The sequence below is a fragment of the Rhinopithecus bieti genome, unplaced genomic scaffold (genome assembly GCF_001698545.2).
Source record: "Rhinopithecus bieti isolate Rb0 unplaced genomic scaffold, ASM169854v2 scaffold_33650, whole genome shotgun sequence".
In the NCBI taxonomy this organism is placed as follows: Eukaryota; Metazoa; Chordata; class Mammalia; order Primates; family Cercopithecidae; genus Rhinopithecus; species Rhinopithecus bieti.
The window spans coordinates 1,098,758-1,112,930 of record NW_016814816.1 but is presented as its reverse complement, the minus strand read 5'-3'; the positions used below and the strand labels follow the sequence as shown (position 1 = coordinate 1,112,930).

At 43.6% G+C, this 14,173-nt stretch overlaps 1 long non-coding RNA gene across 1 annotated transcript in view; it reads left to right on the top strand.

Annotated features, from left to right (window-relative positions):
- LOC108515476 (uncharacterized) overlaps positions 1-12,021 on the top strand; it is a 21,709-nt gene extending 9,688 nt beyond the window's left edge. The window contains exon 3 of the long non-coding RNA XR_001881534.1: positions 11,650-12,021. This is a non-coding gene — a long non-coding RNA (uncharacterized LOC108515476). The remainder of the gene's footprint in view (positions 1-11,649) is intronic.
- The last annotated feature ends 2,152 nt before the right edge of the window (positions 12,022-14,173 follow it).

Sequence of the window (14,173 nt, the reverse complement as noted above, 5' to 3'; positions counted from 1 at the left end):
TAATATCCAGAACCTATAAAGAACTCAAACAAATTTACAAGAAAAAAACCAACAACCCCATCAAAAAGTGGGCAAAGGATATTAACAGACACTTCTCAAAAGAAGACATTCATACAGCCAATAGACACATGAAAAAATGCTCATCATCACTGGCCATCAGAGAAATGCAAATCAAAACCACAATAAGATACCATCTCACACCAGTTAGAATGGCAATCATTAAAAAATCAGGAAACAATAGGTGCTGGAGAGGATGTGGAGAAATAGGAACACTTTTACACTGTTGGTGGAACTGTAAACTAGTTCAACCATTGTGGAAAACAGTGTGGCAATTCCTCAAGGATGTAGAACTAGAAATACCAATTCCTCAAAGATCTAGAAGTAGAAAATACCCATTACTGGGGATATACCCAAAGGATTATAAGTCACGCTGCTATAAAGACACAAGCACACCTATGTTTATTGCGGCACTATTCACAATAGCAAAGACTTGGAATCAACCCAAACGTCCATCAGTGATGGACTGGATTAAGGAAATGTGGCTCATATACACCATGGAATACTGTGCAGCCATAAAAAAGGATGGGTTCGTGTCCTTTGTAGGGACATGGTTGCAGCTGCAAACCATCATTCTTACCAAACTGTCACAAGAACAGAAAACTAAATACCGCGTGTTCTCACTTATAGGTGGGAACTGAAAAATGAGATCTCTTGGACACAGGAAGGGGAGTGGGGGGAGGGATAGCATTAGGAGACATACCTAATGTAAATGACGAGTTAATGAGTGCAGCACACAAACATGGCACATATATTCATATTTAACAAGCCTGCACGTTGTGCACATGTACCCTAGAACTTAAAGTATAATAAAATATATATATATATATTTTATTCTGCCTATACAAATATACTAACCACACCATTATTTAAAACTGTGCAAATGGGTTTTTTAATCCGCCTACACAAATATACTAACCACGCCATTATTTAAAACTGTGCAAATGGGAAACCACTGGACAGCAGTGAGGTGGTTAAGTAGAGTCTGATCCATTCACTCGGAAAAGCAAGCAATCATCAGAATAATGGGTATGAAGATGATGCAATGACAAGGGAAGTGCTCCTAAGATCAACTGACAAATGACAACAGGATAAGAAACTGAATATGCAAGATGTGCCCCTCTCCCCCTACCAAGAATAGAAGCTCCCTAGGAGCTAGACTTTTGATCTATTTTGTTCAGGGTCCTATCTCCAGCAAGTGGCAATGGTAGACGCTCAACTAACACTTAGAGAATGAATGAATGAATGAACTATTTGCACGGGGAGGAGTGGGTAAAAGCACCTTCAAATGCTGTTAGTGACTAGTACAGGTTACTCAGATTTTTTAAAGCTGTTGTTCTCTTTCCTCTATTTCCAACATTTTCCATCATGTGGTTTTATTCACTTTCCTGAGAAGAAAAAAATGTTTTTCTTAGCCCAAACCATTGGTAGGTGACCTGACTTCCCTAATATTTATGTTCCTTCTTGAGAGGCCTAAGTTGCAACTAAGCAGGGTGGCAAGGGCAAAGGAACATTTGCTCTCCTTTCCAAGTAGAAATGTTCAGCTGAAGCAGTCATTAAGGAGCCTGGTTCTGCTGCCCAAGGAAACACTTCCTTCCCATGGGCAGCGAGCACCAAGTGACCTTCACAGCCCCTGGGCTGGATCTTGGAGCAGGAGAGTCTGTCTGGGGCCATAAAGCGTCGCCAGGTGTCCAGGCCAAGTCAAAGGCCTTCCTGCCCTCCCCTGTTCCCCTCCGGTTGTCATCTCTTGCTTCCTCACCCGGGCTTTGTCACCGGTCCATGCACACTGCAGGGTCTGAACAATGGCAGACTCAATAGCCAGAGGGAGTTCAAAGGGGTTGATCGCCCCTTCAGATTGGCATTCAGCAGAGGCAGCCACTAGCTTAGCAAGTGGGATCCTGTTTCACCTCAGAGTGACTAAGCAGGGAAGTGGAGGAGTCAGCACTCCACAGAAGTCAGGAGGTTGGCTTCAGGCTGGCCATGAATTCTCACAGCAGGAAAGGGCAAAAGGAGATTAACCAGCCAGGTGAGCTATGAGGAAATGAAATCTGCTGCACATCGCTGGGCAGAGCCAGCTGTGCACACCTGCTAAGATCACCATCTTATGACCACCACTGGCTTGCACTCACTATGATATTCTTTTTCTCTCTCTCTCTGTCTCTCTCACACATGCACGTATTTTCAGCATGACACAATGAGAATAAAATCATGCAAAGGAAAATGCCGAATGCAGAGAAAAGAAGACACATAAACTCACACGCCTGCAAAGGCTCTGATTCACTAACTTCATGCCCCTTTTTTACCTGCTCATATCAAAACATGCTTCGTCCTGGTTGGATCCAGCAAAAGACTACCAGCCCCACTCTCAGGGCACATCCTGCAGGCATTTTTTTCTGTTTTATAAATAGCGCTGCAGTGTTTGGTGGGTTGCTCACAGTTCAGGACCACCTGGGAGGAAGCCCCACTCAACATTGTGGGTCCCAGCTCTGCCGGGTCTCTTCTCCAAATTCCAAGGGTACAAAACCAGTTGGACATCTCTTAAGAGCTCTGAGTCCCAACTCTATGTGATCCCTCCTCAAGCTGCTGAGGTTCCGCACCAGCCTGGGAAAACCCTCCACCAGAGGCCTGTGTTCCAGCTTTGCTTGGCCCTTCCCCTAAGCATCTAGGTTCTATTAACTCCAGTCTCTTGCTTTGTTTCCTCAGCCCTTGGAGTGGTAGCTGCTCCCTGCAGTTACTATCACTGAGATACCTCAGGCTTCCTTTTTTGCCTTTTCAGTCCTAATACTAACCTAATAATCCCCTTTATTAAATTATCTCTGTTAAAATAACTGGTGATCAACAGCTTACTTAAATAATGTTTACATGATCAAAAGATTTTCTGTAGTAGTATTAAAAGTTCTGGTTTCCTTGGTTATTTTAAGTGTATTCAATTTAAATTAAATTCATTGAATTTTTTTCCAATTATGCTTTCATTTTGTAGTCATTAAAAAATTAAAAAACTGGCTAGGCGTGGTGGTTCATGCCTGCAATCCTAGCACTTTGGGAGGATGAGGTGGATGGATTACTCGAGATCAGGATTTTGAAACCAGCCTGGCGAACATGATGAAACCCTGTCTCTACTAAAAATCCAAAAATTTAGCTGAGCATGGTGGTGGGTGCCTGTAATCCCAGCTACTTGGGAGGCTGAAGCAGGATAATTGCTTGAACTCAGAAGATGGAGGTTGCAGTGAGCCAAGATCATGCGACTGTGCTCCAACCTGGGTGACAAAGCAAGTCTCTATCTAAAAAATAAAATTAAATTAAATTAAATTAAATTAAATTAAAATTAAAAAAAGATGGTGCTCTCCTGATTGGACTTTTACTGATACAGGAGAAAAGCTAGTAGGAAAAAAATAAACCTGCTAGTGAAGACAGGTTTCTGGGTGCTTTGACTGAGTGATCCATCTCCTCGTCACCAGGGATGGGAAAAAGAGCTTTACATCTGTTATGTTTAAATGATATTCCTCAAGGAACAGTGTTCAAGAGCTACTTGACGGTTACCATCTACTAAGCTGTTCAAGTTATTGACCATTATTTACTTAGATTCTGAGAAGTTTTAGATACAGTTAAACAATGGAGGAATATATGGTCTTTAAATAGCCAGGGATTACAGAACAAAATAAATAAATTCTAAAGAAAGAGAGTCTAAGTAAGGAAAAGAATACCCAGCTGGAAAGAGAATGCTGTAGAAGAAATATACAGAAGGAGTTAAGCAATTTAGCTATTCAAAAAGACCAAAGGGAGGCCACCACACTATAAGTCGGGGGGGAGGGGGGAAGCGACTATTAAAATCACAGGTGGTTGCAATAACCACACATACATTCGGTGCTGAATTTCCAATCCCTCTCTCCTTACTTTGGGAGCAATTAGTCTCGGGTGAAAAATTGCACTTGTAGCTAATTGCACCTGCAATTACCTACTTCCGGGTGCAATTAGCCACTTGAACCTAATTCTGAGTGTGCAAGTGTTTAATTGCATATGTGAGGAGGTGATTCCAGACACAGTTAGTTGTGCCCCCAGTCTTTGCACCTGCAACTAATTGTGACTAATAAAACAAGTCTTCATACAAGTCAGGTTGAAGGTACATATGGTGACCCTGTTTGGGGAACCAAGAATTGGATTGGTTGGGCTAATAGAAGTACAAGTGCACTAAAGAGAACAAAGGGACAAATTATTTAGAAATTGTCATTCTTTGGATCTATGGTTACATTATCCATGTCCCTTACTGCAATCATGCTCCTCTCAGACTACAGAATATAAAGTCAGCTGATTAAATGCAAGCATCCTGTCTTGGCTGACGTAGTTCTTTGTAAAGATAAAAGTAATTCTTCTGCTGACATTGAGGAACATCCATAAGGTGCAGGTCAGAACCATGTTGCAGCCAATTCTCCATTATTTGTGTTAATTCCGATGAGGTTATTCAAAACATTGGGCAACAGGCATTTATTGAACTAAGTCATATCACGAATCCAGAAATTAACAGACATGGCTCCTGCCTTCAATTTCATGTCAGTTCCACAAATAATTATTAAGTGCCTACTATCTGCTTGGCATGTCGAGGTGCTCATTTACTTATTAGGAACATTCATTTGCTCTGTCTTTCTACAAATGCCTATTGATATGGTTTGAATGTTTGTCCACTCCAAATCTCATGTTGGAATGTGATTCCCAGTGTTACAGGTTGGGCCTGGGGGGAGGTGATTGGATCATGAGGGCAGATCTCTCATTAATAGTTTAGCACTATCCCTTTGGGGACAAGTGAGTTCTCACTCAAGTTAGTTCATGAGGGACCTGGTTGTTTAAAACTCTGGGACCTCCCCCTTTTCTCTCTCTTGTTTCTGCTCTCACCATGTGACATGCTGACTCCTCGTTGCCTTCCACCATGATTGTAAGCTTCCTGAAGCCTCACCAGAGACAGATGTTGCAGCCATGCTTGTACAGCCGGCAGAATCGTGAGCCAATTAAACTTCTTTTCTTTACAAATTACCCAGCCTTGGGTATTTCTTTACAGCAATGTAAAAACAGCCTAATAAACCAATTTATCAAGCCTTCTTGGAACTCACATTCACGTGGGAAAGAGAGATGCTAAACAGCTGTTTATACAATTAATGTCTTCATTCCAGGGGCTAGGAGAGTGCACAACTAGGGCCTGGCCTGGTAAGAGTTTATGTTAGGGTGTTCTGAAGACTTGACACTTGAGCTGAGATTTTAAAAATCACTAGGGGCTACTTAGAAAAGAGAGGGACAGCAGGATCCAGACAGGGAGAATGAAAATGCCAAGGCTCTGAGGCTGAAAAGAACTGCCCAGAATTGAGAATGGAAAGGCCAGCGTGGCTGGAGCGTAGTGAGGGGGAGAAGTGGTTGAAGGTTGTGTGATGAGTGAGAGGAGTTTCCTCTGCGTTGCCAAAAATGTGCCTCATGAAAGAACCCTGCCAGAATGAAGGGCATTGCAGGGCCTCTCAACCACAGCCAAGAGAGAATCTTGATGTGAGATATTTTTCTGTCCCTCTTCCTCTAATCTCACCAATACCAGCCTGGATCCTGGAAGAGCCAGAAGAGAGATGAGGTAGAGAGAGAATAAAATTGCCAATCAACCCCTCCTTCCCAACTGCATGAACCTGAGCTTCAGCTGATATCACTAACTTTGATTTGCAGGTGAGATTGAAGTTTGACATTAAGCTGAACTGGACCTTTAACACTGAAAAGAAATCTCATTATCAGAATTGAGGCTTTTCTAGTAGTTGGAAGCAATCCAGAAAGCCAAGGCATCTGCAAGAGATGTCGCCAAAGCACAGGAAGTAGGGACCTGCCTGAGCATATCTGAAGCTGGGTAGGAGAAATGTACAGCCTCTTTGTGACTGTACCCCCTTGAGCCAGCCTATTCCACCAGTGGTACATAGGAATAATGCATATGATCCCCCAGAGCTGAGGCCCCCCAAGGCAGCGAACTTCCACAAAGATAAGAAGGACTCAAGATTTGGGTGGAGAGGAGGAACCAGGCACTGCAAGAGAAGAATGATGAGAACACAGGAGAATGAAGTTCATTCTCTATTGGATGGGAAGGCTGGAGAAGTCTGGCCTGGCTAGAGCAGATGTTCTGAAATGTGAGAAGCAATGTTGGATAGAACATGAGCTAAAGACAGATGGAAGGAAGTCTTGAATGCCAGGCAATAGGAGTTAGGAGCCTCTCGCATCAAACCTGGCTCTTCCTCCAGATTCAGAACAAGTAGCAAAATAACTTGGTTTGAGCTTAAAGTGAGAGGCTCATCTTCCTGAGCTCCCTTCAAGGGCTGAAATGGTGACCTTTTCCCCAGTCTTTCTTCTCCGTGTACTGTCTAGTGGAGATGATGAGAAGTCATCACTGTAAGGACATTACCTCCCCATCTGAACCCCTTCACCAGCACTCCTGGCCAAGATGGTACATGTGCAGTGCAAGTCTTCAAGGATTTGGGGAGAGCAGTAGAACCCCTTCTTTTATGCCTTTTTCTCTTTTGGCAAAAACTGACTCGATGATCACCAATTAGATTAGAGTCATGTCACTGGATTCTAGTCAGGCGGCCAGTACAGGGCTGGCCTCTAAAACATTCAACACAATATTCCACTCATTCTCCCCTTCCAATTTGTGAGACTGAAAATAAAGGACCCTGCGATGGTGGAGACACATGACGGCAAGAATCTGTATCCCTACTCAGAAAGGAGCATCAGGCTGGCATCAGACCACAACACGAGCAAGAAAGAAACATGTGCTTGGTTAAGCCACTGAGATGGGGTGCTTCCTCATCACTGCAGTGCAGCCTAGTCTATTGTAACAGATCTATCCACCTCTGACCCCAGTGTTCCCCATCCTCTGATTTCTCTCCCTTCTGTACTCCTTCTGCAGCCACCTTGGCCTCAGTCACTTCCTTACAGCAGAGTATTCACCGTTGCAGCAGAGGCAGGGGAGGAAGACCCAAGAAGGGAAGACCTGGACACTTCTCTTCCCCTAGCATGCTATTGCATTGCCTCTCACCCTGGCTGTTACTCTCTCTGGAATACTCTTCCTCTAGATGTTCACTCCTGGCTTCTCTTCAGCTGAAATGACTCTTTCTCAGAGAAGGTTGCAGGCACCACCCACCCACAACTTCTAAACACAATACTCTTTCCTGCCTTCATAGCAATACATTATTCATGAAATTATCTCATCTGTTTATTGTCTTTCTCCTTGTAGGATGTCACCTCCACCAGAACAAGGACTAGGTTTTGTATGTTGCTGTTCCTTTAGTGCCAGAACATGCCCACCCCTGGTCAGTAAATAAGCATTAAGTGAATGAATTAATAAGTGAAAGGCTGTAAGTACTTTGACCTCCAGGTTATCTAGTCTCACTCTCTTTACAGATGAGGAAATTGACTCTTTTCCCAGAAAAGAGGAAGCAGAAAAGCAAAGGCAACTCTCCCTTTCTAGCTGTTTCTGGAGTGCTGAACTTAGATGTGATTTATTCAAATGAAAACTCTTGGGAAATTGTTTCGGAGGGATCCATAATACAAATGTCATTTTTACCTAGAGAATTCACCCAACCTTCCAACCAATTTCAAATATAGTTCTTTAATGCAGATTTGACAAATCTGAAATCTCTTACACAAAGCCATTTATCATCTAATGTGCACCCGCCCTGCACCACAGTTTAAGTTATAGCTTTTTAATGGGGTAAAACATTTCAATGAAATCATCAAAATACCTTAAACCAAAACTGCTTATAAGATATTGATGAGTTTCAAGCATTGATTCCACCCCTGAAAATATCAACCTTGCCATTGGCACCATGGGTACTTCTAATAAAAGCAGCCAAGGAGGTATAATGAATATCCAATGAACCATTTTGTATGTCTATGTTGCTTCTCGAATTGGAAATAAATCAATGAGCCTTACAAAATGCATATTTTAGTGATATCTCTATAAACAATAATCTTGTTTTTCTATCATAACTCGAATGTCATTCTTTTTATAATATAATTGAAGATTTAATAATTTATTATATAGGTTGCCTTCCCATTTAAGCTCTAGGTTATGTGTGTATACATAATACATATAGGTTGCCTTCCCCATTTAAGCTCTAGGTTATATGTGTGTGTGTGTATATACGTGTACATATATATAGTGTATGTATATGTGTGTGTATATGTGTGTGTGTGTGTGTGTGTGTGTGTGCATATATATATATACACACATAACCTAGAGCCTAAATGGGGAAGGCAACCTAGTCCAATGTCTGATTTTTAAAAATTTTTAAATGTCCTTGTATGTAGAAGCTCTGTGGGTCCTAAAAGTAAACCAAAATGCTGACATTCCAGGAGCAAACATAGGGGCACATGAATAGTAACTAGTAAACAAGTCCTAGATGCTTCCATGAATAAAATACCAGGAGAAGGCCTAGATCCAGTGCCAAGGGCTAAATGAAGACTAACAGAGGTAATAATCCTGCTTCACAGGCACTGTAACTGAGCCCACGCTCACCTGGCCAGTCAGGCCAAGGCCGGTCTCCTTGGGCTGGAACAAGTTCCCCTGGGAACAGTGTGGTGTGTTCACCTAGAGACCTCTTCCTGACAAAGGTTTAGGCTGTGTTGTCCCACCCGCTTCCTCAGCTGAAAATGGGAAATGGGGCAAGTTGCTTCCCCTCCTGCTGGCTCAAATCCTGTGACCCAAAGCACGGTCTCCATCTCAGCAACTTCCCTTCCAGAGGCCAAATATAGCCATCCCTTTCCTGGTTCACTAAAATTCCAGTCAGACTGCTGTGCACAGTGACAGACGGCCAAAGAGCATCTCACCAGCCCAGCCACAGCCAAAAATAACAGCCACTTGGTTAGCAAAGACTGTGGAGTTTTTCTTTTTTTCTGTTGAGACTTCATACTGAGTTATTTTTTTGTTTTGGTTTTGGATTTTTTTTTTGTTTTTGTAGTTTGAAAGTAGATAGAGTAACTGAAGAAGTGGCCACACCAACTTCCTACATGAGGTTCCTGGGTTTAGTTAGTTCCAGTAGTGATGGGTCATGACCAGAAAGGTACTCACCTCTTAAATCTCCCCAGCCACCTACCCCAAAGGAGGGGCTGACAAGCGCGTTTTCTCCCCACTTCGTCCAGCAGTGCCTCCTGCACACCCCAGGTCATGCTGGGACCCAACCACCATGCTACATTTTCTCTTGGGTCTCGTGGAAGGAAGACTGGGGGAGGCTCTCCTGTGGGCTGGGTGGGGACATTTCCAGACTTGCACCCATGATGCTTCTGGGCAGTAGACAGGCCCCAGCCCCAAGCTGTCAGTCTGGTGCCCTCCACAAGTTCTAAAAGGCCTTAAATTATTAATTTATTTCTTTAAAAATACACAGTGCTGAACAACAACCAAGCCCACTTTTGATCTGCATCATGACACACGAGACTCTTGTCGGCCAGGTTTTGTGCAGGCCAACAGACACATCTTATTAAATCTTACCTAGCCGGTGACATGAAATTGGAGCATGCTAAAGAGATTTAGGCTGAGAAAGATGATTTTCTTCTCCATGCCCTGTTTCCAAATGCAATGAATAATAAGCAATTTTGCAAAACTGTAACATTCAACTGTTGGAACATCTTTGTACTTTTGTTCTTCAAAGGCAGAATGTTTTCTGGAATTATGTTTCTACCTGAGGAAAAAAAATACTCCTTCAATTTCTACATGTGCAAGCATATCACACAGATATATCTCATTTCTTGTCATGTTGTATGCCGTCCCAAGACCAATAAATAATTTATGCATTAAATGCATTTATCAGCTCTCATGTGTATGTGTGTATATATGTATATAATCTCCTATGTGTTAATGTCAAAGATGTCTTCTACATTAACGGAAAGCAAGCAACCTCTTGGGTGTTTCACCACCATGAAATTAGCTTTGCATCTTACCCATCAAATGAGTGAAACGTGAGAACAGGTCCCTGCTCTTTACAGAAAACTAAATGCTAGTCTACAACAGAAGAGGAGTTACAGTAGGAATTTCACATTGCATATCTGCTGAAATCGCTCACCTCCCTTATTTTTTTTTCCAAAGAAGGTCTTTATTACTCCAGGGCCACTTAGATTGTAGAGGGAATACGGCTGCTAAATTTCAACTTGTTCTATTTAAGTTGCCTTTCCTTTGCTTCCCACTTTGAGTATTTATCATGCTTATCATTAAGAACTGCTTTTGAGCCCTCGCAGTGCCAAGCCTGGGACCAGGTGCATGCGTTTGGCAGTCCTCACCTCCACTGCCATCCACAGGCTCCAATTTGGATTTAACCGTGGTCATCATTCACACCCTCATGACAGCAGGATCTAGGGGTGCCACTAACATGATAACAGGCAGTGAGTATGAGCACTGGCAGCAACTGCTTTCGGCAAAGTCACGTGGCTGTACCTGGCTCCTGCTTGCTGTTCTGAGCCTGTCCCCTCTTTCCACCCATCTTCCCCATTTAGAAGGCTTCTGTGTTTCAGTGATGCCATGAAAGAACCCCCAGACTGATAGAATCTGAGAGGAATGGAACTCAAAAATAATCTAGTCCAACCTACTCATTTGAAAAATAAGGAAATGGAGGGCCTGAGGGGATAACTTACTTGGCCGCACTCACACAGGTAGTTGCTGGCAAAGCAGAGACTGGAACTAAGTATTTGAACCCACTTCCAAGGCTCTTTCCACCATACCAGTGGCTCCCAACATTTGCTGGCACAACTCACAGTCAGAAGGAAACTTTACATCCTGATTCACACATATACACACGTATGCAACTTATACAAATGTTTTACAAAACAGTGCTTACTATGTGACACCCTTTGATCTTTTTTATTGTAGTAGATTCATTTTAAAATATTCCGGAGATTGCTTAACAGCACGTAGACTCAAATTGGAACAGTACAGAGAAGATTAGCATGGCCCCTGCACAAGGATAACATGCAAATTTTTTCCATATTTTTTGTACATTTACCAAATGTTACTTTTCTTTCCAGGGATAACATTTATAGGTATACAGTCCTATAGTTTGCATTTTCTTAGTTAGATACATCCACTGAATATTTAGGAGGACGGGGGTTGACTTAGATACAGAACAGGGTCCCTTTTAGGTCTAAGCATCATGCTCCTGGTCAGGAATGATCTTCCTGTCTACCTGTTCTCAGATTAGAATGACCTGAAAGACAGAATGATCTAGTAGACAGAATACTGGACTGACAGTCAAGGCCCAGCATCTAGTCCTGGCTCCACCAACTGCTAACTGTGTAACTTTGGGCGAGTTTCCTCTGGGTTCCGTTAACTCATCTGCATGATCAAGCTGTTGCTAACTGACAGAGTTCTGAGGAGTAAATGAAATAATGCAAATTAAAGCAATAAAAAGCTCTATGCACAAGACTTGTCCTGGAATAGCAATGATCTTCCATTCTCACATTTCAGAGAAATATGGTATCTAAAGAGGTTTCTGGATTCTCATCAAAACACCTGCATAATGTATTATGAATAAATTTGGTAGATTAAAGAAAAACCATACCCTGAAACTACCTTATTTTTAAATGTTTTTGCAGGTGTTTGAAGAAGAGGGGCTCACTCCAAATCTTGAAGATGTTCAGCCTTGAAAAAGTAGAAGTCATTGTGACCAAAGATGATGCCACCACACCTTTAAAAAAGAAAGGTGATGAGCCTCAGATGGAAAAACACATTCAAGAAAGGTCAATACTAGCGAGTATGAATGAACACATAGCAAAAATTTCAGATGAAACAGCCATGCCAAGGGCTTGTGGGACAGGTGAGGCCGAGTGAATAAAAAGAAGCAGCCCCAGAGACACTCAAGGTGGTTCCAGCTGCTTGTGAAGGAGGCTTCTTTCTAAGAGGTGGCTGGGCTTGGTTTCGGTGTATTCCAGTTTGGGACTCATGAATTGCAACTAATAAAGATCAAAATACTGATACAGAAATTGTTTTATAAAACATTCAAAATGCCTGCAGTGACCTTCACAAGAGCAGAAGTTAGGAGGATCCCTGACAGCCGAGAACATTGTGCGAAGCCCCTCAGAAGTTAGTTGTGAAGCCCTGCTGGGAGATCTTTGGCTGCACGGGGGAGAGGGATGGTGGGGAGGGGGACAGGCATAATCATCACTATTATGGTATAGGAAGGACTGCTGCTTCTCTGCCTGAAACAGAGAACACCTGTTTCAGAGAAGAAGGTGTCAGGAAGATCCTAAAGAGAAGGACCCCGGCACAGGCAGAGTGGGTGGAGGTGGCATGGGAGGCAGTGAGTTCTAACTCCTTAAATAGTGCTTTATCACTACTCAGGAACTGTTACAGGAAGCTCAGAGTTGTGTTTCTCACCAATAATCTCAGAGAAATCACTTCAAAAAAGAGACTAAAGAACAGGTTGCAGGTTTCAGTAAAGGGTTCCATTTGACAAGGTATATGATGGTTGATGGTTTGTAGTTGTCATTGTCCATGCCTACTGATAACTTATTTTGTGTTTTTGAATGAAAAGACATTTATACATTCCTTACAATAATAATAATGTTAAAAAGCTGGTGATGCTCACAAAATCGATTCCACAAATCCCAAGCAGACTGTGTGGAGGAGCGCACACTGGAGGCGCAGGCGGCATGAGCAGCCTCTGCTGTCCCCTCCCCTCCCACAGGCTCCCGCCAGCTGCTCTGACCCCTGAGACACCCACTCCTGCTGCATCCCTCACATCCAAAGGCTCTTCCAGTGCCTTCTGGGACCTTGGTTCCAGGGTGAGCAACGCACCCAAGCTTGTGGGGAGGGCGGAGCACTCCTTTCTCTTCCTGTGTCCGCAGGGACTGCGGCTCTCCTGGGTGCTGCCCAGCCTACCCCAGGTAGGGAGCACTTCATGGCCCCATCCTCCTGGGGACTGGAAAGGGCTTTGTGTCCTTCCAACTGTATGTAAATCCCTCTCTCTTTCTCTCCCTTAGCCACCTGGTTGCCCAACACCACCTGAACCTTCCACTCACATCTTGGGAACTTACCATCTTCTTTTCTGTCCTAGATCTTGCCATCGGCATGGACACTTCAGTGTCCCTCCCTGTGGGCAGCACATCCAATACATTTGCTGTCCCTTTCTTTCCCTCCCTCACCTGGTGACACCCCTAACCTGCCAATGGCCTAGAGTGGTCCCACCTGAGATATTTTCAACCTGTATCTTGATGCCTCACCACAGCCTCCTCTCCTGGGATCCTGGTTCCCTTCAACCCACTGCCCCTGACTTTCAATCTCCCTGAGCCCATCCATCCCTGATCTTCCCATTTCCTCATTCTCTCATCCCCCTTTTGGTTTTGCTTCCTTCACCCTCCCACCTACACTCCAGGTCCCAGCACTTCAGCCCCATTTTTGACAACAGCCCCCTTTCTAAACCAACAGACTATGAACCTGCTTCGTAGTGCACAGCCGGCAACGAAGCAAGAAAAGAATCAAGCACATAGCCCCAATATGTTCATAAATCGAATACATTTTACTACTGGGCTGACATTTTCTTCATTTTAAAACATATCACAAAAATGGAAAGGCACAAATGACATGATTTTAGAAGACCAATATAACAAGCATTTCAGTTTTTCTGCCCATTCCCATTGGAGCATTTTATACAGCCCCTGGGGGTGTGTGCACTCCAGTTTAGGGACCATAGCCCTAAACCCTATCACTCTTCTCCCTCTGTCACATCCACCCTAAAAAGCCATCCCTGAGCCCGTCTAGTCATGAGTGCCCTGTTCTGTGCCAGGTGGCTAAGTGGTGCTAGAAGACACACTCAGTCCCAGGTAACCTCTGGATATACTCTTTCAGCTCAGGGCAATGCCACTGAGAGCCTTCAAGGGTCAACAGTCAAGCTAGTCTGCAAGAAAACTTCTTTCATCTTCATCTATTGCCAGCACCCAGCACAGTGCCTGGCACTAGCCTGTGACCATGAATGCATTGATCTGTGCACACATGTAGCATCCACATCATTCTGCCTACGTGGTTACCAAGGCATGAAAAGCACAATAGAGACAGCCGTGACAGGTCAGGACATCCCAGCTGGGGCGCATTTAGTTCTGAAGCTGTGTGAGGGTGCCTTAC